Source organism: Lissotriton helveticus, chromosome 6 (assembly GCF_964261635.1).
Source record: "Lissotriton helveticus chromosome 6, aLisHel1.1, whole genome shotgun sequence".
NCBI classification, from domain to species: Eukaryota; Metazoa; Chordata; class Amphibia; order Caudata; family Salamandridae; genus Lissotriton; species Lissotriton helveticus.
In genome coordinates, this window is record NC_136067.1 from 1,133,420,410 (window position 1) to 1,133,446,328 (window position 25,919).

General features: G+C 45.1%; 1 protein-coding gene across 2 annotated transcripts in view; it reads right to left on the bottom strand.

Moving 5' to 3' along the window:
* AGT (angiotensinogen) overlaps positions 1-25,919 on the bottom strand; it is a 143,550-nt gene that overhangs the window by 105,016 nt on the left and 12,615 nt on the right. The window contains exon 1 of one of the 2 annotated variants that reach the window (XM_078648796.1): positions 21,420-21,943. The exons of the other annotated variant lie outside the window; for it this stretch is intronic. The gene's annotated coding sequence lies outside the window, so the exon portion shown is untranslated. Of the gene's footprint in view, positions 1-21,419; positions 21,944-25,919 lie in introns of those variants that run through there. 2 annotated transcript variants of the gene reach the window in all.

A 25,919-nucleotide genomic window follows, 5' to 3' on the forward strand; every position in this document is an offset into this window, starting at 1 on the left:
GTTGAACTCTCCAGCACATCAACGTTAACCCAGTGACTAAAGAGGTACCTTCATCATTGTGATCACAATATGGTCTCAAAAGAGTGGTGGTCATTGTCACCTTGACTACTGTAATGTCCTCTAGTTAATGTTAATACATATCATCAGCATTTTACAGTGATAAAATATGCTAGTAGCTCGGCAGGACTTTCCTTGAGCAGAATTAGCTCTCACTACAGAAAAGGTTGGAGACCCCTGCGCTAGTCAGTGCTTCATAAGAAACTCATTCAGAAACTCCAAAAGCTGCATAATAGGCAGCTAGGATGTTCCAGAACAAAAGTTAGCATATCAAATCAAGGTTAAAAACACTGCATTGACTCCAGCTTGATGTAGGGAGCAAGTAACATGTTTATCTAAATGTAATGCAGCGCAGCAAATCACATCGCTGCACAGTGTTACAGGAAAGGGCAGCAATGCGGCAAATTTATCACAACACCGCGCATTCCTGCCTTTTCCAGCGTTTGTGCACCCTTGCACCATGGTGTAAAGGTGCCTGATTGCATGCAGGACTGTTTTAGTTCAGGAAGGGGCCGAATGCAGCACACATAGAAAGAGGAAAAAACGTGGAGAAATAAGGATATTTTCTTTCGTTGTGCCTCCCTACCGCCACCCCTGAGGTAGTGTCAGAATCTGACCCCTTCCCAGGTTTATGATTCCTCGTAAATCTGGGAATTATTCAGATTCCATGGGGGTTGCGTGGGAACACCCACAGCAATGTCCATGGAACGGCCCTTTCATGCACTGTTCTGCACGAAAGGGGCGCATAATTACAAGGCCATGAAATGCCACGCAAAATGTCTTTGCGTGGCTTTGTAATTATGATGCAGCACATTGCGCCACCAGAGCGTCAAAAAAGTGACGTTCCCCAGCATAAAAGTGCTGCTAGGGCCCTCGTAAATGAGGCCCTTATTATTTTAAAAAACCTTTGTAAGACTCCCTTGGGTGGTATCTGAAAGTATTGCCCCCTGAAGCCATTTTGTGTACACAGACTTAACCTTATTTGCTGTGCCCACGGTAGTAAGTTCAAGGGAAGAATATTGATCTGACAGACTTCAATTTTACATACATGCCTAAACCAGGCAAGTGATCAACTACCAAGGAGGCCTAAAACACTGCATAGGGCAACGTTATAATGCCTTAACTTAGGTGTCCCCCAAACTCTAATGGAATACAGAAGTGGTCTTAATTTCGCAAGTGAGTATATGCCCCTCGGCCCAAGATCAAAGAACACGGGTACCATTGAGGTGCAGTGAGGATGACATTAGCAGGTATTTTAAAAAGTCTGTTTCACCATAGCAATAATGTGGAAAATATTGGAGAGGCCCATTATCTCGGATCCTTGTAGGGTCGCGTCTGGCACAGTAGTTTATAAACCTCAAGGGCTAGGGAGGTCTAACTTTCGCCCTTCACCCTCTTTCAATCTGCCCTCCAGTTTGATGACAATAAAAGGCAATTGTTCAAGAACATCTTTTTACAGGGGTTGATAACATACTTGTGCATGTCCTCAATGTCATCACCATGGTGTCCTCAAACAGGAAAACAGAACATTTCATTTGTTTTAGCCGGTCAACCGATCTGATGCAAACCACGTCCAGGGTGAACAGGTTTGCTCTGGCTCAATCTAACCTGTTCTCAACCTCTGTAAAAGGCCGACACACGTTTGGCATTGGAGACGTTTTGGACGATGTTCATCTAGGTCAGGGCAGGCTAGAGTTCAAGTACAGAGTACATCAGATTAAAAGCGTAGGAGGAAGTGGAGGGCAGCAATGATCATGCTCGATTGGCACAACACTAACGTATGATCAATGGCCTGCCTGGTTGGTTCCAAAGGCAAATTCATTGGCTGATTTATTTTGGAATTTAGGACCATATTTATCAAGGCTTTGCATCACCCTGGTGCCACGCAAGTGGGCGCGAGGGTGACACAAAACCTAGGAGCTTTGGCAAGCCACGTAAGGCCACCTTGCATAGCACCACGTGGCTTGCTAAATCTAGAGTGACGCAAGGCAATACAAATCGCTGGCTTGCTTTGCTCTACCCAAGGGAGGCGTTCCATGGGTGCAGCATGGGTGTTCCCATGCAACCACCAATGGATTTCGGTGCATTCCCTGAGTACCATTAGTGGTAGACCTGGAAATGCATTCAAATGCTATGCCTCCCCAGGTTAAGTGTAACGAGGCGAAATATGTTTTTCCTTCTCGTTGTTTCCTCTTTCTATGTGTGCTTAATTCTGCAGCACACGTGGAAAGAAAACATGCCTCTGAGGATTGTTTTTGTGCAGGAAGGTGCCCCTAATTGCACAAAGCACTCCTGCCTACAATGCAGGCACCCTTGCACAGTGTGTGTTGGTCCTAGGCACAGATTGTGCACCAGTGCAGGAATACTCTAATAGAATGTGAAATATGGCTCAATCGTGCCCGCTGCCTTTCACGCAGCAGAGCAAGGTGACTTGCTCCATTGCGTGCATTGTTGATAAATATGGCCCTTAATGTAGGTCATAGGAATCTTTAAAGTCGTAGGCTCTAATGCCATGATTTGAATGGGTATTCTTTTCTTGGGAACTCAGGGGCATATTAGCAACAACTTGCAAAAATTATCGCAAACCGCGCTTAGCTAGAATTTTTTATCACCTTCTATCGCTGGATTTTATCGCGGAGATAACGCAGTTTTACCAACGTTTATTTCCACAGCTATAAAAAATCCAGCAATAGCGGGGAATCCCATCTATAACGTGAGATTTCCACGATAAAAATCCTATCGCTAAGGAAAATCTCGCTAATAGGCAGGAGGGACTTAGCCGTACAATCCACCTCCTATTGACTAATATGGCTAAGTCAGGTTTTTACCAGGTGTCAAATCCTGGCGCTAATCGCGGTTAGCGCACTTTTTTTATCGCGTTGCGGGTATTGCTAATAGGTGATAGCTGTGTTAGTGACTGCTTTCAGTTGCTACCAGTTTGGGTAGGCCCACTTTGCATGTCATTAGCGATAAATATCGCTGACATGCAAAGCGGGCTCCAAACCGGTCGTTATCGCCTGGAAGCTGCCGCTAACTGCTGTTAGCGGCAGCTTGGTAATTGGGCGATAAAAATATCGCCCCTTTATCAGCAAAAAGTGCAGCTAAAGCGGCTATTACGCCCTTGCTAATATGCCCCATTGTGTTTAATCCCATCACAGTTACACAGATTAAAGACATGTGTGCAAGTGTAATTGTTGAGCCTTGTTCCTATTGCTCCTATGAAAAATTAGAATGTTTGTCAACATTTCCAAAATAAACATTTGTTTGCCATTACAATCATAGCTGACTGTAATTCACTAGCAACCAAATAAACATGTGAGTCACTCAAATTTCTGCATCAGTGGGTTTTTAGAACAAGTGTATAAATTATGTATTATTCGATACAAATCAAAAGATTACCGAATCTTTGAAAAGGTTGATCTTCCTCAACTTTCTCATAAAGCAGCTCCTGTTTATTTCAGCCCAGGGGAAGAAGCCCATGAAGGCACTCACCTGTGTTAGCAAATTTGGAAATATTATGTACCATGGTAACTCATTTATTAAACAGAGCGGCTCATTGGCCAGTTACATGTTTAATAGCATACTCAGAGCAAGATAGAAGACTTAAGATGGCCTACAAGTAGAACTGATGCAATCGTCCCAGATGTCAGACTGCCAAGGTAAGTCAGCAGAAATGGTGGAAAGAGTCCCAGAAGTTCAGTTTGCTGTGGCCCTGCTGGAACGCCTCATGAAAAGGGTCTGGTTTCTTCAATAGAAAGCTGAAGATGTTGAAGGTTGATCACAACAAAATAATATCTATATGGCGAGTATTCTAGGGGAGGCGTGGGAAATAGAAGTTGTTTTTGAAAAAACAGTTTGCTGCAGAAGGTCACCCTAAAATAATTGTTGTTGGAAATGGTCCTTTCTGCAGGGTCACCACCAAACGTTTTGCCTTCCTCCTCCCACTTTTTACTAAATTCATTTTTGTTGGCCTTAGGACTCTGCACTTTACCACAGCTAACCAGTGCTAAAGTGCTTAAGCTCTCTCCCTAAAACATGGTATAATTGGTTAACACCTATTTGGCATATTTAATTTACTTGTAAGTTCCTTGTAGAGTGGTATATCATATACCCAGGGCCTGCAAGTTAAAGGTTACCAGTGGGCCTACAGCACGTATTGTGACACCCACTTAAGTAGCACTTTTAACATGACCCAGGCCTGCCACTGAAGCCTGTAGCAGTGTTCGTCTGCCGTTTTGACTTGGCAGTTAAAACCCCATGCCAAGCCTTAAACTCCCCTTTTACTACATATGTCACCTCTAAGGTGAGCCATAGATAGCCCATAGGGCAGGTTGCGGTGTAAGTAAAAGGGAGGGCATGTACTTTTACGTTTTACATGTACTAGTGGTGAAAAACTCCCAAATTAGTTTTTCACTATAGCAAAGCCTACTCCACTCATAGGTTAACATTGGTGATTCATTCTTACATTTAATAAGCTGTAACTCCTGATTGAGAGGGAGTATATCTATCATGTGTGGTACCTAAAGACATGTAATGATAAGTCCTCTTTAATGTCAAGGTCAGATCTATATTATGTTATGTTATGTTATGTTATGTTACACATATTTGTATTGCGCACAGCTGCCCCAGCTAAGGGGCGTCCTGGCGCATGGCAGGAAATGTGCAACACCTACAGGGAACACAACAGATAAAAACAAGGAAGTTTATTAAAAGAGAAAGGTTTTCAAAGCTTTGCGAAACACTAACAGATCGTCTAATAACCGCAATTCAACTGGGAGGGAATTCCAAAGCTCGGCTGCCCTGACCCGGAAGGATCGGCCACCAACCCGACACAGCCTGTATCGAGGGATCACGGCAAGAGCTTGGCCCGCAGATCTCAAAGAGCGGGTAGGAACATACCAAGACAGAAGATCCGCAAGGATTTGCGGACCCCCTCCCCTCAAGATCTTGAACGCCAGACACAGCACTTTAAACTGGATTCGTGACTTGATAGGCAGCCAGTGCAACGATCTCAGTGTGCCAGAGACGGAGCTCGTTCGAGGTAAGCCAACAATGGCTCTCGCCGCGGCGTTCTGCACGCGTTGAAGGCGGGTAATCTCAGCCACATTGGTCCCTACCAGGAGAGAGCTTGCATAGTCCAGGCGGGATAACACAGTAGCCTGGACTATCAGCTGCCTGGTACCATGGTCAAAGAACTTCAGAATGGGACGCAACGACCGCAAGATGCCAAAACAGCAGGCCGCGATTTTCTTCGAGTGGCCCACAAAACTGAGAGCAGGGTCCATCCATACTCCCAAGTTCTTTAGTTCAGTGACCGGACAGGGGACCGGCCCCAGTTCAGCAGGCCACCACCTGTCCCCCCACAGATCCGCCCTCCTACCGACGATCATGATCTCTGTTTTCTTCGCGTTGAGCTGGAGACAGTTGTTCTCCATCCAGCTTGCCACCGCCCTAAGTCCACTCTGAAACCTGGGGGCATCCCGGTCCGCATCCCCGCTGATCGTAACCGCTAGCTGAGTGTCGTCAGCATATGAGACCATGGTCATGTCCCATTGCTTGACGACCTCAGCCAGCGGTCTCACGTATAGATTAAACAGCGTGGGACTCAGCGAGGAGCCTTGCGGGACCCCCTTTTTCAGAGGATGGAATTGGGACTGGAACGGTGGCAGGGCAACGCTAAAGAAACGATCGTCCAGGAAGGAGCGAAACCACTGGAGGGCAGTGCCACCCAGCCCAATCTCCTCCAGGCGATGCAACAGGATGGGATGGGAAACAGTGTCAAACGCGGCGCTCAGGTCTAATAAAACGAGCGCCGCTGTCTGTCCCGCATCCATCACTGTGCGAAGATGTTCCGCCATGGAGAGAAGGGCGGTCTCCGTGCTGTGACCAGCACGGAAGCCGTTCTGGGTGGGGTCCAAGATGTTAGCCTGGATAAGGTGGGCCGAAAGAACTTTGTTGACATGGGCCTCCAACACTTTGGTAGGCCAAGGGAGCAGAGAGATAGGCCGATAATTTTCAGGCTTATCTGGGTCCAATGAGGGTTTCTTTAAGATGGGAGAAACCACCGCCCGCTTCCAGCTAAGGGGAACCGTGCCAGACTCCAGCGAGATGTTGATCAAGGAGTGTACAACGGTCCGTCCCACGAACTACTGATCTCTAAAAAGAGTCGAACTAAGCGGGTCAGCGGGGGACCCAGATTTGACCTGCTTCGCCAAGATGTCAAACCCTTCAGATGTCAACGGGGGCAGTGCGTGCAAAACGATATCTCCATAGATGTTGGTCGGAGACTCCACTGGAGGCCCTGTAGATGGAAAGGTCTTATAGATGTTTTGGACCTTATCCTGAAAGAACACAGCAAGGGCCTCACAGTGAGCGGCGGAGCCAGTCGTCGGAGCACCGGGTCGTTTAGCTAAGAGATCCTTCATCAGTTTAAAGATGGTTTTAGAGGGGTTGGAGCTGTTGCCAACTTCGGCAGTATAGTAAATTGCCCGAGCTCGGCAAACAGCCCGGTGGTAAGATTTGACGGAGGCGAGATAAATAGCTTTTTTCCCCATATCGTACGCCTTCCGCCAAGCCCTCTCTGCTCGCCTACAGTTGCCCTTGAGTGCACGTAAGGCGCCGTCGTACCACGGACTAGAGTCCCTAGAACTGATCTTACAGGCGGTAAAAGGAATAAGGGCGTCAAGCGCCTTGGAGATCCAAGCGCAGAACCCATCGTAACCTGTATCAACAGTTACAAAAGGATCTAATGGCTCTGCAGCGAGGACACGATGAAAGTCCTCCAGCCGTAATTTACTCCAATGCCGCCTTACGACCAGTTTTGCAGGGGGGATAATAATCCTTCCCGGCAAGGGGGTACTGATGGCAACCAAAGAGTGGTCTGTCCAGCCAAGGGGTGAGACGGCAGTGACAGAAGCATCTGCCAAGTTGGTAAAGAAAAGATCTAACGTATGGCCACCGGTGTGAGTGGACTGTTGAACCAATTGCGCCAGCTGAAGGGCCTCCAAATCCGCAAGAATGCCACTGACCGAAGGGATGTTAGGTTTATCGAAGTGCAGGTTAAGGTCCCCCAAGATAGAAAAATTGGGACAGCCTACCACCAAGGAGCTAACCACATCAGGGAAGGCAGCTCTAAACGCCACTTCGCTCCCTGGGGGACGATAAACCACCATCCCCGAGAGTGAGAAATGTGGGGTGACAAGAATCTTGAACACCGCACTTTCACACCCCGCGATGGTCAGGGCCGACCAGCTGCAGGTGAAGCTGGATCGAATAGCAAGAGCAATACCCCCTCCCCTAGTAGATCGATTAAGGGTAAAGACCGTAAAGTCAGAGGGGAATGCCAGATTGATAATGGCCGCATCGTCATCCTTCAGCCACGTCTCAGTGATGGCCACGATGTCCGGGGCTTCTTCCTGTAACAGGTCATACACGGCCTGATAATGAAGCACCAGAGACCTGGCATTGAGACTGAAGATGCGGAGGGCATGCTCAGGATGGTTGCTACGTAGATCCGCCACCGGGTGAGTGAATAAAGTGGAGGTGGGACGATCCAAAGTCCACCGACAGCCGGCACAAAGGTGGGGGCCAGCTAAAGGATGTATAGGGGGAAGACTGCAACTTACAGTCCGTCGTCCCAGGTCCCGCAAAATTTCACTGGAATACACCAACATAGCTGAGAAAGGCAGACCACACACCGCACTAACGGAGCCTAGCCAGACTCCTGCGCGTCCTTAGCGCGGACGGGCTCAGACGGGCGCAGACGGGCAGGACTCAGGCACGACTCCGGCTAAGCGACGGCGCTCCACTGCGCGTTCCCGCTGCGCGGAGAGGACGACTTTAAATAGGTGTCCCCTGGACCCGAGCGAGCGTCAGTACGCTCCAAGATGGCGCCCGCCAAAAGCGCCAAAGCCCCAATCCAAGATGGCGCCCGATGCAGATGAGCTGAACCACCCTCGGAGCCCGGACCCGCCAAAGCGGCGGTTCGTTTATCCTTTTAAGTGCGGTAAGAGGGAGGTGGGACCCCTTTCCCCAGGTAGAGCAGGAAGCAAATAAAAGAAAAAATAAACGCTGACAAACGCCATCAGCAATAAGAATATTAAAACCACAGCGCTGGAAAACGGCGCGCTAAAACCAAAGGTAGCAGCAGTACCTGACCTGATAATTTTGAAAAGGACACTTTTGAGGGGTGATACCCCAAAATCGGTCCAGTGAGGACCTGGCTTGGCAGTTCGGGCTGGACTGTTCCCATGGGGAGCAGGGTGAAGACTGATTAGCATCTGGCTGTGTCCAAACTGGGGTGGCGTGGTGAGCAAAAAAACAATGGTTTAAACTCAGATCAGTGATTGATTGATAACAAAGTTTATTTAGACATTAGTCTATAAACCATACATAGAACAATGGATCACACATAGTGATAAAATATTTAAAACCATCTTTCATTTTAACATTTACAACATTTTTAAAACCATAAAACATAAAATTGGGATACTCTATAATTTTAAATTCTCCCACTCTCCTTGGTTGCCTCCATTACGTATTCTCTTGTCGCTTTCAGAAATTTCCCCAACGCAATAGTGATATCCAAAAATGACATTTCTGTAAGGAGGTTAATGGCGTCAGCACGAGAGGTCACCTCATATTTTTAAAAAATTGGACGTAGAATTTTTTTCCGAATTACTAAAATCCATGTACAGTCAAACAGTATATGTAAAATATCATTTCTTACTCCTAGACCACATTTACAAGTTCCGTCCGGATGGATCAGGGCCGCTCTTATTTTTCTTTCTATCTTCCATGGATTTAGGCCCACCCGAACCTTCAGGATTTCATGTCTTAACCACCTACTGGGCAGTAAATCCAAGTATGGGAACTGGGCCTCCTTTTCCCATTCATTCTTTACCCAATTCACCGATTTTTTTAGCCTCAAGTAGTCCATGTCTTGTGATCTGGAGTATTCAAGCCCTTGGTCTCTAAGCATTTTTTTTGTACAAACAATATTTAACAATGGAGGGGAGAGGCTCAATTTCAAGTGCGCAGCTACCGTCTGGAGGGTTTTCTTCACGTCTCGTGCCCAGCGTAAGCTGCTCACTCGAATTTCCTCTCTACACCAAATTGAAACCTTCTCTTCACCACCAATCTCCTGTCTGTTCCAAAATCTTATTAAAGACATTTGAGACTTTACATCCCATGATATCAATCCACCTCCATTCTAATTGCTTGAATCATGGAGCTATTTGGTAGGAACAACAACATTTTCAGAATTTTTCCTTCTTCCCGGTCCCATCCTCTTTTACCACTCAGGTAAAGCACCTCTGCTCCATAAAGCACTTGTGGGGGGATCATAACTTCAAAAGCCTTTAGAAGCGGTCTGTGTGACATATCACCGTAATCTTTGTTACATTTTTTCAGACCACAGACCGATGAGTAAGCCTTTGCCGTTTGTGCCTCCAGGTGGGTATTCCACTTTAATGAGCTATTAAACCAAAGACCTAAGTATTTATATTCACCTACTACGTCTAATTTATCCTGTCCTAAAAACCAATTAAAATTGTTTACCCTCTTTCCAAAACAAAGGATCTTTGTTTTCTCCATATTCACAGTTAAGAGCTTTTTCTCGCAGTACTTTTTGAACACATTTAATTTCCTTTGGAGGCCCATCTCTGTTTGATCCAAGATCACAAGGTCATCAGCGTATAAGAGACATGACACTTTATTGCTATTCATTCGTGGGCTCGCACTTTTTTCAACTTCCACGGCCGCTGGGAGGTCTGCCAAGAAGATTGAAAAAAGCAAGGGTGCCAAAACGCACCCTTGTCTCAAACCGTTCTTTACTGGAATTTTATGTGTTAATGAGCCCTTTATGTCTCTAATGACCTGGGCCCAATTGCCCCTATGTAATTCTTTTAAGATGTTTAATATACCCTGTGGCATTCCATAGTTTTCTAATACTTCCCAAAGGCTATTTCGGTCCACTGTGTCAAATGCCGCCCGGAAATCGACGAAACAGCAAAATAATTTGCCATTTTGTTCCATCGATTTCCTGGCCAATGCCCACAGTGCAAAACAATGGTCTATCGTAGAGTGGCCTTCTTTGAAGCCACATTGTTCAACCGGAATGATAGATCTGTGTTCCACCCAAGCTTTTAGCTTACTGAGGATTATTTTGGAGAAAATTTTTTCTCCTATATCCAATAGGTTGATTAGCCTATAATTCTTCGGGGCATATACATCCCCTTTCTTATGTAGCGGTCTTATTATGGCTCCCTTCCAGTTTGGGGGCATCGTCCCTTGGTCTAAGATTAAAGCAAACATTTTTGCGTAGAATTCCGCCCACCAAGTCTGGTTTGAATTTAATATCAGGGCTGGTAGGTTATCTGGGCCTGCGGCTCTGGTTATATTCAATGTCCTTATTGTACTAAGGACATTTGTTTTTGAGCATTCTTGTTTTAGATCCTCTACTAGACCTCGCCAGTCCCCAGTTGCTTCATTTCCAGTCCCGCTCCCAGGGGCGTATAATTGTTGTATGTACTCTACCCACGCCCCCTCTTCCACTACGCAAATCATCGGAGCGACCGAAGGTCCCGTTGCTGACTGGATTCTTTTCCAGAACTGCCGTGTATTTTTAGCTTCGATTGCTTCCAATAATTTGCCCCAACACATTTCTTTATAGGTCCTTTTAGCATTGCGGATTAGGGCAGTGTACTCCCTCTTTATTTTTACTAAATTTTCTGCCCTTGCTTGCACAAATTTTTTCCTTAGGCTACGTTCTTCTCGCCTAACTTCTCTTTTCTTTAATAAGCACTCCTGGTTAAACCAAGTTCCTCGCTTTGCTTGTAATCTTCCATTATTCTTATTGGCGCTTCCATCATACCTTAATTCTACACTTATGCTTTTCACTACTTGCGTTATTTTCTCAACATACCAAGGTAAATTTTGGCTGCACAGGCGACCTAATTGAACCTTTTGTTGCAGGCTAGTCAACCTCTCGATATATTTTTCAGTTAACCGAGTGGTTATCCGCTTTGGATAATCCATCTCTTGAGTGATAACTGTATCACATGCTAAATGTTGGGCGATTACAAGCTCTAATTTTAACATTTTATGATCGCTACATTCTACAGGGTCCATCCTAAAATCTTTTATCAACTCAAAATTCCAAGCCAACATAAAAATATAGTCTATCGGGCAATTTTGGGTCCCATATTTAAAGGTTTTCTTTGCAGGACAATCTTGAGTTGTCCTCCCATTTAGACAAAATAAACTTTTTGTCGCTAAGAAATTGCCCAAGTTGGCCGCATCGGTCGGTATTTTAATTTCCAGAAATTCAGCTTTTTTTACCTCACAAGCCTCTAAAATTTCTGTATACCACTGATCAGACAATTTTGGGTTTAATTTATGATTAAAATCTCCCAATAACAACATCAAATCATTTCCATACTTATCGCACAGTGTATCCATATCATTCTTAAAATATAACAATTCATCCCCATATTCCTTCCGTGAACTCCACTGCATATACACATTTAGAATCAACATATTTTCATATTTTTTATCAGCAAATGATATTTGTATTCTACAAGCCAATAGCCACTTAGACGTCACGGGTATCTGAAAAACCATAGATAGTAAAGATGTTGAAATCAAAGTCAGCAATCCACCGGCTGGGCGGCCAGAGGTAGATTTTTCTGCGGGACGGTAAATTTGTTTAAACCCTTCCACTACCGGGGGTTCACCACAGAGCCAGGTCTCCTGAATACAAATGATTTCACACTTTTTTGCAAGTTCTTTCAGGGCTTCTTGTTTTACTTCGGTACCCATCCCATTTATATTCCAAGAGACCATATATGTGCTCCGTGGCTGCCCTCTTACCTATTCTACATCGCTTAGGGAATCATTTATTACAGATTCCTCCCTATAGCTTTGTGAGGGGCCTGCCGGGCTTTCGATATTACTCCAATTTTTCCAGGGGTCTACTAGGTCCGAATTATTTATCACTATATTGAAGTTTTCCCGCCCTTGTTCCGTTTCTCTTCCTCGTAGCTTCACTTGTCTCTTACCTAGCCCTGCATGGAACTTTAAAAACCATCTCCGCTGAGGCCCCATCAGGCCTTGTACTAACTCTTCTTTGGGCACTAGTCTAATCCCCTCTTTTTGAATCTCCTGCTCTGCTTTTATTATTGCCGTTAAGACCAGAGCAGAGTAGAACTGTACCTTAGTAACCTCCTTACCATCACCATTTATCTGAAATCCCACCTGTTTCAAGTCTTCTGTACCTATGCTTTTTAGATTTGGGCAGTGCGCAAATATGTTAAGTAGGTGGGACCTATTTAAATAAGCGCTCTTTTTTGTTTTTTTCCCACCCCTTCCCAATTTTACTTGTTCAAAGTAGAGTGCCTTATTCCCTTTGTCCAACTCTTCTCCAGACTTAGCCTCACCCTGATGTGGTTCTATGTTAATTCTGCGGCCCTCCTCCATGCTACTTTCCCAGTATACCTTCTTTTTAGCTGGGGCCTTCTGGGCAGGTGCACACCCTTGCTCTGGGACCACCTGTCTTATATTTTTTATCACCTTTTTCTGGTGGATTTGCTTCTTACAGCTACTTTCCTCTTTTGATAGCCTCCTGCCCCAATTCTCTAATCTTGTTCTCATTAATCTGGAATCTCTTACCCTTTCATGCGGCTGGGACTTAGGATCATGTACCACTGCTTCAGTTAACTCATACCTTTCTTCATCATTATTTATTTTGTTATTTGTTAATTTATTTATCAGTGACAGGGATCACTATAAATGGTGTTTTTTTTTATAAATAATTATCGGAAGCAGTGTCTCCCATAATTGACTGTTATACTGTCGAATTTTTTGAGTAACAAAGCAGTATCTGCTGTAAGGATTGAACATGTTGGGTTAGCGCCTGCCTATCAACATATCTCGAGCAGAGTCACGTTCTGGACGACTTCCAATTCGGATTTCGACCAGCACATGGCACCGAAACAGCAGTGCTCACAGCCATGGAAGAACTTCGTATGCGTGCAGACAGGGGCCACGCAGTGGCCTTAATCCTATTGGACCTGTCTGCCGCATTCGATACGGTTAACCACGTGATTCTGCTAAAGAGACTGCGAGAGGCAGGGGTCGGTGGCACAGCTCTGCTCTGGTTCCATTCTTATCTCAGAGATAGGAAACAAGCTGTATCCCTCCCCCCTTTTCAATCCGCCTTCTCCCCAGTCCCTCACGGTGTACCCCAGGGTTCGTCTATTAGCCCGATCCTTTTTAATATTTATTTAAAACCATTGGTCACTTTAATCAGAAGCCACAGAATGAAAACAGTCAATTATGCGGACGATACCCAGCTTATTCTCTCTTGGGAGGGAGAAGACTCTATCCCCATGGAAGCATTCCATGACTGCCTAAGAGATACAGCCGGCTGGCTGCATTTGAATTCCCTATGTAGAGAAAGAAAGTGTAGCCAACTTCAAGGGCATCGATAATCCCTAGATCAAAATCTAGACATAATGATAGACCCTCCACAACATTCAAATAAACATGTACAGAAATAGTGAGTTTATATAAAAATTCTTCAATCTTTTTATTTTAATTATTGTATGTTTTCTTGTTATTTTTGTCTTTTGTTTACATTTCATTTATTTATTCATTTCGTTTTTCACATTTAAAAAAGACATTTATAGGTAATACAAAGTGTTCAAACTAAGGCAAAGAATCGATTATTTACAACTAAAGACATACAAAGAAAATAAGTGAAAACAGAAAAAATTACATATCCACAATTTCAAAAAACAGATAAACCCAGTGATATACGAGATATTCAGTCGTTGGAATAATTGATGAAGGCAATGCGGTTGAATAGAACTACGCGCGTTTCGGCCCAAGGCCTTCGTCAGGTGACCGTCATTCGTACATTTTATAAAAAAAATTTTTCAACCGAGGGGCAATCGTTTCAGATCCAATCAAGGGTATAGACCTTTTTTAGGGAGACGTCAGCCGAGAAGAAATTGGAGAACGAATTATCGATCCCAATATCGGCCGCAATATCAATACAACCAACAATATCCACCACAAGAACAATATCCACCGAATCAACCATACCAACCACAGGGTCCCTATCAGCCCCAATTCCAGGACAATCAGCAGAATACGGAGAGATACCTAGAAACGAGAAATGCAAGGTATTGGAGACAATGAACACAATACCTATTTTCAATCTGAGTAGCCATAATACCAACTCAGCGACTCTTGCAGTACTCTCGAAAGGTCTCTCCTTTGTCCCCCACTCTGGTTTGAATAAGTTCGAATTATTCAATGATATGATGAGTTTTTTTCGGAAAGTACGATTAAAAAACTTTTTCTCTCATCAAGAATGTGAATTACCAGAACTTAATAGATCTGGTTTGTCACCGAAATCGATTTTTACTCCGTCTCTGGATCAAGTTGATCCGGAAATAGGAATTTTTGAAAAAATTGTTACCTCCAAATTACAAAACATCACTAAGTATGTACCACACACCCCCTACAATATCTCTACTAATGAACACAAAGCATTACTACAATTGAAAGAATCAACTCAAACAATTGTGAAAAGTTGTGACAAGGGAGGGGGCATAGCCATTTTCGATACCACCAACTATATTGAAAAAATGGTAAACATGCTCAGTGATACAAAATACTATTCTAGAATCACTAAAGATCCAACAAGTATTATCAAAAACAAAATTACTAGATTAATCTCCAAAGCTTTAGGTAATGGGGACATTTGTCAGAAAGAGCATGACTATATGAATATAGGAAATCCGAAAATGGCTAGCATATATGGAATCCCCAAAGTGCACAAGAACGAAAAAGATCCCCCTCTTCGTCCGATAGTTACAACCATCGGAAGTGTGACAGAACCCATCTCAAAGTATATAGATGCTATCTTGCGCCCCCATATAGAGAAAATTCCAGGTCATATTAAAGATACTAGACATGTAATCACTCAGTTTGAAGGCACCTCGTTTAATGCTCATCGTCAGTGGATGGTAACACTGGACGTAGAGAGCCCTTACTCTAATATTCCCTGTGAAGGGGCGATGGAAGCAACTAAGTGGTTCATGGAGTCCTTTAACATCGACTGTAATATGTCGTTTATTCTGGACTGTCTCCAAATTATTTTGGATAATAACATCTTTGAGTTTGCAGGGCAACTCTACAAGCAAACTAGAGGAGTCAGTATGGGCGCTTCGTGTGCACCCACGATTGCTAACATCTATGTAGCTTTGTTTGAGGAGAAGTTTATTTTCAATGAGGTTGCACCTTTTTTTGAATCGATTTTTTATTGGTCACGTTTTATTGATGATATTATTTTCATTTGGGATGACAACGAGGATGTTCTACAAGAATTTGTGTCTTGGTTGAATGCCTGTGATCCCAACTAAAAATTCACTGAGAAAATGAGTAACTCAGAAATTGAGTTTTTGGATTTAAATATCAAACACCATGAAGGAAAACTGATCATGGACCTTTTTACTAAACCAACAGCACGCAACACTCTCCTTCATTACAGTAGTTTTCACCCGTCATCACAAAAAGACAGCATTCCCTTCAGTCAATTTTTGAGACTGAGGAGGAATTGTACTAGATTGACAGACTATGACCAGAGGGCTACTGTAATGAAGGAGAAGTTTTTAGAACGCGGCTATCCGCACAGATTGATACGTGACTCTTTCAAAAGAGCTAGATATTACGACCGTCAACATCTCCTAACAGGTACCAATACTAAACGGGATGCCAGTTTAGTCTTCGTGACTAGGCACTCTATGTTGAATAAACAAATCCAACAAATACTGTATGCGAATTGGCATATCCTTAATGTCAACAAAAGCGGAAATGAGATTATAAATAAACCTCTTTTTGCTTACAAGAAGAACAAAAATATCAAGGATATAGTGGTCAGATCTAGGATGCCTACTCAGAAGGCCATAAGCCAAAGAGATATCATCACTGGGGCTCCAGTGATTGGAAACCATAGGTGTGGAACTTGTAAAATTTGCCCACTAACGATTGAAACTGCAGAATTTACGTTCAACAGTATAACTATTCCCCTGACAACCATGACTAATTGTAAAACTACCAACATTATTTACCTTTTAATCTGTCCTTGTAATAAAGGATATGTTGGTGAGTCTTCGCGTTCTGTTTGTACAAGAATCACGGAACATAAGTCAGCGATTCGAACACGAAAAATAAATGCCCCTCTGGTGTCACACTATTTAGATATGGACCATAAACCTGAAGATATCCAGTGGTTAATTTTAGAAAAAATTACAGCTAAAGCAGGCATTAACATAGACAAAATTCGTCGCAAACGCGAAGTGTTTTGGATTTTCACTTTGGATACTTTTAAATCAGGCCTTAATTCCGAAATTCCATGGCAGCAAGCAATCCTCTAATAATATTGTCTGGGTATGATTCTAAAAATAGCTATGTATCTGAAACTATGGAGTTCCACTATGTGACCCAATTTGACGATCTGGTATCACACCTATAGTGATTAATATCATAAATACAGTGTGTGATCCTGTAACGATAATGTCCATCACGCACTAAGTCGATGCATAGAATATATATGCCGTCTTATCCAAACATTAAATATCGTTTGGTTTTAAACATATCATGTTTAATTCACGTTTATGTAAAAAAATAAGGGTAATGTTTTGTCAGCTAAATTAGATGGCTTTCATAAATTATTTTCATTCAAATTATGCGATATATCCTATCTCGTGATATTATTACCAAAAGACAAGTAAAAGTCTCTTTTTTTCAGCTGCTCCGGTGGGTTTATATGCAACAACTTAAATCCCTGAGCAGTCTGTTTTCGATATCTAGTGTTAGTGAGTGAGACTTGTGACTCATTCTTTAGCTGTCATCGAGCGGCGCCTTCTGGCAATTGGTAACAGCTGTCAGTCATGCAGTGCGGGCTAATGAGAGCGCGCTTTTTTTGTATATATAGCCGGAAATCACACAGGCTGTTTGGATCGCGGATATCAGAAGCACCGACCGATCGGAACCCCTGTTTGAGCGCATGAGAGTCTAAAAACGAAGGTAGGCTTTAAATACGAGCGAAACCCTTTCCAGCCGTATAAGATTTTGGTCTCAGAGAAGGGATTGGGTCTGATTCCTTTGCATCCGTTTTTTCGCTTAGGTTATGGGAAGCCTGCCCCACGGGATCCAACATTTGGCGGATTAATTAACATCAATACGCCAAGGTAATGGAGCAGACAGACAGGATAAGAGTGGCCGTCTAAAATTACGGTTTTGTTTGATATAATAGTGGCTTCTCTTTACTCTTTTTACAGTGTTTAAACATTAAGATATTCAACATATGTAACGGCGTCTCAGCATCAAGGTAATGGCTTCGAGGGACAGGAATAGAGAGGTCTCTTACGTTATGATTATGTGTAGTACAATGGTGTCGTTGTATTTTTTAGTGAGTACACTTTACTGAGAAACGGATTACGGCACCTGACAGTGAAGTTTGGAAAACGCCTAGGAAAATAGGATGCTGCTATGAAATATCTTAAATAATGATTGCAGGATATTTGAGGTAGGAACCTATCGCCAGCAAAGTGCCCTTATGGGACATTTTTGGATAATGTACCTGTGGTCATTTAGCCATATTTACAATGATTTATTATTGGCGTTATCTTTATGTTTGATCTGTTCTCCTACTTTGAATGCACAATTGGAGTATAATTTTTTATATAATCGCCGCCTTGTAATAAGCACGATCCTTTTTGAGGCAATAAGGATAGACATTATTAGGATATCCCTCTGGTGCAGAATTTGTAACTGTGTTCTCCTAGGTGTTTGGACTAGATCCTATTTGATAAAGAAGGGGTGTGTGCTATAATAATAAAAATCTGTCATAGGTTTCACCGTATTAAATATATAGAGTGTGAACAGACTCTAAACTAAAATTAAAGAAAGGTGAAATGACATATAAAGAATAATCTCTTTTGCTCTCATTACTTCAGAATTAGGCTACTGGAATAAAGATGAAAAGACACGTTTTTATCACCGAAAAAACAAATTCATTAAAATCACGCTGTGACTAAGTGCGCTGTAAGTCATCTTACAGAAACAAATCAGGTATATATTTTTGATGTAGGGCAGTTAAGAGAGCATTCAATATAGTAAAACTCTAGTATCTAATAAAGGTCGCTTATCTACTTTTCAGCATATCAGACTCGATACACGAACGCAATAAAAGCTGTCGCCATAGGAAGCGAAGCCTCTCACTTATAAAGTCGACACCTTTACAATTATGTAAGTAAAATGTAGGAATCCTATTTTATTAGTAAGGATAACTTTAGGGTGAGTGTATAGGGACTTTTTGCTATATTCACATCTATCATGTTCTTTTAAATTCTTTTTTCTCTCTTGAAGCACCATTCTATAGTATGGAGCTGTTGGTCTGGGAACCCTTCAGATAAACTATCATAGTTAGGAGTGCAATAAAAATGTATATACTATAAGTGACAATGACTTTATATAAGTATACTGAGTTTAGCCAACATTGATAAATGTGGATTCATAATGAAATCTAACAGGTAAAAAGTAAATAATCAGATGGTCTGGCTAGAAATTAATTTGAGTGGCTGCACTAAGATGTTAACACTATATGTATATATATGCATCTGCACTAGAAATGTTATAGACCCTCGAATACAAAAATTGAAATTGTATTGTAAATAATTGTAATTAATGTGTATGTATGAGTTGTTGATATATTTTTTCTGTCTTTGTTTCGTTTGTTTAGGTTATATCACTTTTTTTATTTTTTATAAAATGTACGAATGACGGTCACCTGACGAAGGCCTTGGGCCGAAACGCGCGTAGTTCTATTCAACCGCATTGCCTTCATCAATTATTCCAACGACTGAATATCTTGTATATCACTGGGTTTATCTGTTTTTTGAAATTGTGGATATGTAATTTTTTCTGTTTTCACTTATTTTCTTTGTATGTCTTTAGTTGTAAATAATCGATTCTTTGCCTTAGTTTGAACACTTTGTATTACCTATAAATGTCTTTTTTAAATGTGAAAAACGAAATGAATAAATAAATGAAATGTAAACAAAAGACAAAAATAACAAGAAAACATACAATAATTAAAATAAAAAGATTGAAGAATTTTTATATAAACTCACTATTTCTGTACATGTTTATTTGAATGTTGTGGAGGGTCTATCATTATGTCTAGATTTTGATCTAGGGATTATCGATGCCCTTGAAGTTGGCTACACTTTCTTTCTCTACATAGTTTACCTTCCCTACGAGTAGCTAACTGAGTACATTGTAGGGGCCCCCTTTTTTCCAGTGCATTTGAATTCCCTGCAATTCAATTTCTCGAAAACCGAGGTCTTGTTCTGCCCCAGGAGCAGAATCCCTCGCCCTTTCCCAGTGGAATTCTGGCCCCCGGAAAACTCTGATAAACCACAGCCGGTTACCAGTGTCCGCAATCTGAGCGTTATGCTCAACAATAACCTAAGCATGGAAACACAGGTAACCAAAACAGTCTCCACCTGCTCGGCCCTTATGCGTTCTTTACGCAAAATCCTGCCTCTCCTCCCCGCCCAGGCCAGAGCGCTGATAGTCAGGTGTACTATTCTTAGTCGCCTTGACTACTGTAATGCTCTCCTGCTCGAGTCCCCAGCTGTACTATTGGACAGACTCCAACGTGTCCAGTCGGCAGCTGTCAAACTGGCCCTAGGTTGGACAAGGAGATCCTCGGCCACAGCAGCCTTAGCCGAGCTACACTGGCTTCCTCTGAAACAACGGATAGCCTTTAAGGCTCTCTGCCTGGTCTTCAAGGCTTTACATGGATCAGGCCCCAGATCCCTGCAACAGATGTTTTCCTGGTACACCCCCACCAGGACCTTACGATCCGCTACAGCCTGCCTTGTGACGGTACCTAGATTCTAAAAGGTAAGGACCGGGGGAAGATCCTTCAGAGTGGCCGCTGCTAAACTTTGGAACAGTCTGCCCGCAGACATTCGTCAAACTCCACAGCTTCTACCTTTTAGAAAGCGAATCAAAACGTGGCTATTCCCATAGTTCTTCCCGCCACCTCATTCCTCAAACAGTCCCCCTTGCTTCCAACTCAGGTGTAAAACTCTCAGCGCCAGGATACCTGCCAGGTGACAGCTGCGCTCTACAAATGTATTAAATAATAATAATAATAATTTGTTATTCGTTTGCTCATCTTTCTTTTCACACCCCTTCTTACCACTCTTACTTTCTTTGATAAGCCATAATTCCTACGTTCGCATCTTCTTTTTACCAGCATTGGCCATCTTGACACATAGACTTGTTTATCCCCCGAAAGAACTAAATCAGCTTGACTTGCAGATGGGGGATTATTAATTCCACCTTCCTCTACCCCTTTCCTCCCTTGACCCGTAACTGCCGGATCTACGACGGGTCTTAACATTGAGGGCATTTGATCCCTAATACCATGTAATTCTCCCTCGATTTTAGACAGGTGCATTTTTTGGCTTTTCAGAATATCATGGTTTAACATTGTTACTTCTAACAGTCCTTGCAGCGATTTCTGCACCATTAACATCAGTTCCAAGATTGAGGATGCTGGAGTTTCTGCCGACTCCAAGTTTATCTCCGAGTGCTGGTTTTCGCCATTTGTGTCACCCTTTTTGTCCAGACCTACAAGATTGTTACTTCTTGTTAATTCCAGCTTTTCTGATCTATCACGACTTTCATCTGGGTTTGGTGATCTTTCGTCACTGTGCCTCGAGCCCAGACTAATTACCTCCTCCAGCGTCTGTCGAAACAATCGTGGAGAAGATGAAAGTCGCGGTGACTTTATTGTCCCCTTTTGGCGTGGCAGAGACTGTACCGAACGGTCGACCAGGTTTATTGAATCTACCAAACAGTCATCAAAGATCAAAGACGTGACCCCTCTCCATAAATCCTCCTCTTCTTCGGTAGCCGTCGCTTTGGCCGGTGAAAAAAGCATTTTAAAGTGCTTTCCCACAAATTCTTTAATTGTATGGGACGCTGCACTCCCCTTACTTCCTCTCTGTTGGGCTTCTTTAGGGGTTTTCTCTTTATTCTTTTGTGTACGTTTGGTTTTTTCCTTCACCCCCGGTGATGTCAATCTCTCTTGGTCATCTTGGTCATCTTGTCTAATTTCGCTGTTGGACTTTGCTTTCCTTATTGTTCCTAAAGTGCTTTTATTTCTCCGTGGGGCCATTTTAGTCCTTAAGCACTATCCCTCAAGTGCTTCAATTTACAAACAATTTAGTTTAATTAAACTTAAATCTTAATACAAAATTGCTTCCACTTACCTCTGTTGTGCCTTGTACTTGCGCTCGTGACCTGTGCCCTTCTCAGCTTCTCCTTGGAAGGTTGTTTGTCCTGGGTTGGGTGGGTCGGTTTACCAATTAGTCCAAATTTCCTACCTCCACACCCTGAGTTTTAGCTCACATGAGGTTTCATGGTGATTAGCGAGGATATAGCCAAAGGGGGGAAAGGAATGACTCTTTTTTACTGTTTTTACTGCTTAGAGCCAGGAGTCTGCTCCCTTCACCTCCTCTTATCTCGTCGCAGCTTCCACCAGCTTCCTCTATCCACACTCTAACTTCGCAGCACAGTTAGAATTCAGGCAGGAGGGGAGGTGGGGGGAAGGGCGGTTTACCAGCTTGCATACACGCTGGGCTGTGGCCGATTTTATGGCTATTTGTTTAATTATTCCATTTGTTCAATTTAATTCTCCGAGCTCAATGTTCCTGCGAGGGCGAGGGCGAGGGCGCTGCCTGGACCCACGGGTCCCACAGGCGTCAGGCGCCTTGCTACTCGCTCCTCGCTCGTCACGTTCCTCTTAATGTAGGTTCTTTGGTTTTAATATCGCTCGATATTTCCCTCGGCATTCAGTGCTGAAATTCTCGGCGGCCCGCAGCTCCGCTCCGGCAGCCGGCTTCTCCTTGCACTCCTCGCGCTCTGGCGCGTCGCGTCACGTTGGGGTCAGGGGTCACGGGTCACGGCGATTCAGCAATACAGCAACAACAGAGTACTGGGGGGGAATATTTGATTTGCTCGTCATTCTGTCCATCATCTGTTATTTTTGCTATTGTCTCTATAAGGGGGAATTATATGCCCAGACTTAAGTACTGTGCTCACTGAGCCACTGGATTCAAGCTAGCCTGTCTGATGAGGGGTGATACACTGAAACCGGTCCCAGGATCATTGTTCCTGGTCCAACGAGGGCCTGGTTTGTCAGTTTGGGCTGGACTGTTCCCATGTGGAGTAGGGTCAACACTCAAGATTTACGTGTTTTAGATCTAGTTAGGGCTTTAGAGGCAGTCCAACACGAAGTTCAGTTCTGGCGAACAGATAATCAGTCGCTTAAGGAAGAACTGTCTTGATGTCGCCCTCGCCGCTTATCATGGTTATCTGAGAGAAGGACTGGGGTGGGTTCTAATCTGTACGATTTGCCTTGCAGCTCACACAGCTTGGCTAAGTAAAAAATCTAGCAAACGCTATCGCGATCGCTAACCCTGTTCATGTCACAGTTACCACTTCAGTCACGGTGCTCTTGGCACTGCCTGTAATGTTTTTTGGAAACAGTCACAAAATCTTAGCACTCTTGAATCGGCGTCCATTGCGGTTTCCTTGTAACCTAGAAGCCTTTCACTCTGATGTAGCTAGAATGGCTCCTATAGTATTCCCTTTTGGGGGTTCCGCAGTTAATGGGGCTATTCCACTCCTAGAAAAGAATAACTTGCATTTGCATGATTTTGAAAAGTTTAAAGAGGTGATGTCTTGTCTCTTGACTATCCAGACCTGTGGTTCTGAGTTGGTAACTGGTCCCACCATGTTGTCACTTTAGAATCTAATTAATGTCGCACTCATTGCTATGATAATACTCAGAGGGGTTTATCTCTCTCGGCATGTGCAGACCTCCAAACAGACTCGTTGACCCAGTCCCCAGCGGGTTACCTGAACCTTCAAGACAATCTCGATGAACACAAGATTACACCACTACCTCCTCATAGGGTAATTGTTTGTCACTTAGACTTCATTTCAGGTGCAACACTTCCCTGTTGTCAACCTCATGCTCCTTTAGGACCAGAGACCGATTGCTCCCCTTTTTCTGAATTAGGTAGAGACATACTTCATGCCCACTCTGTTGATTTCATGGTACCCATTATGGTCCCCATGGGTGTCACAGTGAAAAGGAAAATGGGCACAGTGCTTAGATGTCCAGATCCCGCGCAGTATATTCTAGTGGAGGTGAGTGCGCCCCAGGCAGCCATGGGAAGGGAACCATCACAACTTTACCGTACGACAGGGCACGTGCACTCAGTTACTCCCTTTTTACTAGGGATGTTGTCTGCGGGACAGACTTGCAACAGTCAGGACACACAGGAACCTGCTTCTCTGAACGTTGTTTATGCATAACACATTGAAAATCCCTGTGCCCAGAAATCCCTCTGTGGTAGATGTAGAGAGCCATCCGGGCTCTCACCTACAATGTATCTCTTTCATGCACGCACGCACACGCAGCCTCGGGGCGGGCTCGCCCCTAGGTATAAATAAACAAGCGGAAGACCGCTCGGGGTCTTTCCGGCTAACTATACTTTAGTGTCCGTGTCATCATTGGCTGAGTGTGCACACACGTGGTAGGCCTTACCTTGCCCCTCTACATTGGCGACGAGGCCGGTGTTTGTGTCCACGTGTGCCTGGTGCCCCGGGTCGCTCTGCCGCCTGCCTCACGCTGCGGTGCCTGCCCGCTGTGGTGTCCCGGCTCCCCGTGCGCCTGAGACCCGCCCACGCGTCTCCCGTGAGGGAGCGCCTTCAGCCGGCGGGACTCGGGTCCGGCGGGAGCCGACGTGCGGTGAAGCTCCTGCGGGTGAGTGATCGTCTGCCCCGCCTGCGCGGCCCCTGCCCTGCCGCCTTCCGCCTGCCACCGCGGAGGAGGTGCGCCTGCCGGCTGCAGGCCCCCGGAGAGGCCCCGCAAGCACCACGTGACGGCCCGCCCTGGGCCCGCCCTCGCTCCCGGAGAGGACGCGCATGAGGCGCCCGTGCTGCGGCGCGCGCTGTGCACAGCGCCAGGCCCCTCCTGCCCTCACGTCCAACGAGGGGGAAAAGTAGTCAATGAAACAAGCATTGGCACATACGTGATAGCTGCTCAACAAGCATTGGCGCATACAAGGCCTTGCATCACAGACCCTGCCACCACTGCGAGGGGGAAAAGTAGTCAAAGAAACAAACATTGCCACAAACGTGGAAGCAGCTCACCAAGCACTGGCACATACAGGGCCTTGCATCAAAGACCCTGCCACCACTGCGGGTCCCTGAGGTCCTTACCCTCGCCACTGCTGCCTCTTCCTGCGTCACGCCCTACAGCGCCTCGACACGCGGCGCGGCCTGCGCCCCTGCCCTGCGCCTCACGCCGCCGCCGTCCCGGAAAGCACCAGCAAGGCCGGAGTGACGCCTCGCCATGAGCGTAGTCGCACCAGGAGCGGCCCAAGACGGGGCTGGCCAGCCCCCCCAGCAAGCTCTCCAGCAACAACCAGTTGCGCCCGCCGCTCAACCACAGGCTCAAGCCCAAGCCGGAGCGGGTGCCCCAGCAGGACCCCCCGCACCCGCGCCACACGCGCATCAGCACGCCGGCGCAGCACCCATACCACCGTTCAGCGAATCAGCAGACCCGGCAACGGCGGCCATCCGCTGGAAGGCATGGGTCGGACGCCTCAATCTGTACTTCAGGGGCACAAGGGAGACCGATGGTATGGTGAAAAGGTCGCTCCTCATTCTCTATGGAGGACAGGAGATCTATGACTTATTCGAATCGCTCCCTAACACCGGAGCTGAGGATAACTACGACGCCGCTGTCGCGGCCCTCAACGCGCATTTTGATCCTCAGCTGAATAACGATTTTGAAAAATTCAAATTCAAACGCGCATGGCAGTTGGACTCCGAGTCAGTCGACATGTACTACACTCGACTCCGACGACTCGCGAGCACGTGTCCTTTCACCAACCCTCGTGATGAAATCAGGGATCAGATCATCGTCGGCTGCAAATCAAAGCTACTGAGGAAGCTGATCCTCAGACAACCAGGAATCACTCTAGACGAGATCCTCATCCTGGCGAGGTCACACGAACTGTCTGATGCCCGTGCGGAAGAGATGGAGGTTGCGCTGCGCACCCCGGTGATCGCCCCGTCAGCGGCAAGGGCCCCGGCCATCAAAGAAGAACGGGTGGACGCGATACACAGACGATTCCCGCCCGCAAGGCCGCGAGGCGGCCCGCCAAGAAGCAGCCAATGCGGGTACTGTGGTGAGGACCACTCCGCCACGGCCACGTGTGGGGCCAAAGGCAAGACGTGCCTCAAGTGTGGACGCATGAATCACTTCGCTGCTGTCTGCAGGGGAGGGAAGTTCAGAGCAACAGGCCCGCGCGCCAGAACTGTGACACAGCGTGTCCGACAGCTGTCTCTCGACCAGGAGAGACCCCCTCCCGACACAGAGGCTCAAGACCGCCGGCCCAGGTACGAGGACGACGAAGATGATGAGGTGTACGTCATCTCCTACGTGAGCCGGGCATCCACGAAAAGACGACCGCCGCCCATGTGTTCCGTCTCAGTGGATGGGACGAGTGTCAATGCGCTGATAGACACAGGGGCGTCCGTGAACGTCATGGACTCGGACCAGTATGAGCGCATGTCCCCAAAACCGACGCTGGCACCGTCCGCGGCACGCATCTACACCTATGGCGGGACGGAACCCATGCCTCTTCGTGGAGTGATTCAAACCACCGTGATCAACGGAGAATATTCAACTG